The 1,092-nt window shown below is 34.7% G+C and overlaps 1 non-coding gene across 1 annotated transcript; it reads right to left on the bottom strand.

The window, feature by feature from the left end:
* Window positions 1-640: 640 nt before the first annotated feature.
* LOC141552333 (U6 spliceosomal RNA) lies at window positions 641-743 on the bottom strand. Its single transcript, XR_012485133.1, has one exon. It is a non-coding gene; the product is annotated as a U6 spliceosomal RNA (small nuclear RNA).
* Between the last annotated feature and the right edge of the window lie 349 nt (window positions 744-1,092).

The following is a 1,092-nucleotide window of genomic DNA, read 5'->3' as shown; positions in this document are numbered from 1 at the left end:
GTAAAAGTCCTGTGAAATAATTTGCTAAGGCAACCACAGGTGATGATGAACTGAACGCTAGTTACAACAATCTCCCACTGCTCGAGTTCTATAAGTTGATAATTTTGTATGGCCCATGAATGATTTTATAAATATTCAAATGATTCTTGGCAAGAAAAAATATTCTCCAGGCTTGCTATAGTCTAATCCCTTATATATTAAAATGCTCTTCATCTCTAAAAACTAAGTTTCCTTTAAGGAGAAAATGTGTATCTTCTGGACATTATTTCACCAGTTGCCAGTGCTATATTTTTCCCCAAATTATCATATGTATACTTATTGGTAAATATGTTGAATTCCCACTCCCACTCTGTACCCATAAAATTTAGTAAGCATCTTGAGTAAATTATTGTGTTTAGGTGATTTTTTTTTTTTACAAATATAAGATGCTTTATAAGTGTTTGTTGGCCTGGATTTGACAGGGTCAAATTGGAGAGAATATTGAAGATGATGGAAACTTTAGAGATTATTTTGTCTAACCCCCAAATTGAGAGTTATAGACAGAAAATAACCTTCCCAAAGTCCCATGGCAAGTTAGTAGAAAAAACAGGATTTGAATCCTACTGTTCTTAGACTCCATGTTTTTTGTTTCATTACATAACAATATATGGAATGCTTTGCAAATTTGCTTGTCATCCTTGCACAGGGATCATGCTAATATTCTCCACATTATGCCCATCTTAGTATATATGTTGCTGAAAGTTGTGACTTTGCATAGCCCTCCCTCACTTCAATCCAATTCACTTGAAAATCATGGCATCACCTCCCTGATGTCATGATCCTCTTTGAGAATGAAAGACAAACCTCTGAGAATAAGAGTAAGAGCTGCTTGCCAATGGAGAACTAACTGGAACTGTGAAGTTGGACAGCATAGATCCTTTTTTTTTTTTTTTTTCCTTTCTTGGCTTTCTTTTCTTTTCTTGTCTTCTCTTTTCTTTCTTCTTTCCTTTCCGTTTCCTTTCCCTTCCCACATAATGTATCATACTCTTACCTGAAGTGTTCTGTCCAAAGGAATATAAATTTTGTCCACTGAAACCTAGCAAGATATCTTGA

Source organism: Sminthopsis crassicaudata, chromosome 1, assembly GCF_048593235.1.
Source record: "Sminthopsis crassicaudata isolate SCR6 chromosome 1, ASM4859323v1, whole genome shotgun sequence".
NCBI classification, from domain to species: Eukaryota; Metazoa; Chordata; class Mammalia; order Dasyuromorphia; family Dasyuridae; genus Sminthopsis; species Sminthopsis crassicaudata.
This window is presented reverse-complemented; position numbering and strand designations above follow the sequence as displayed.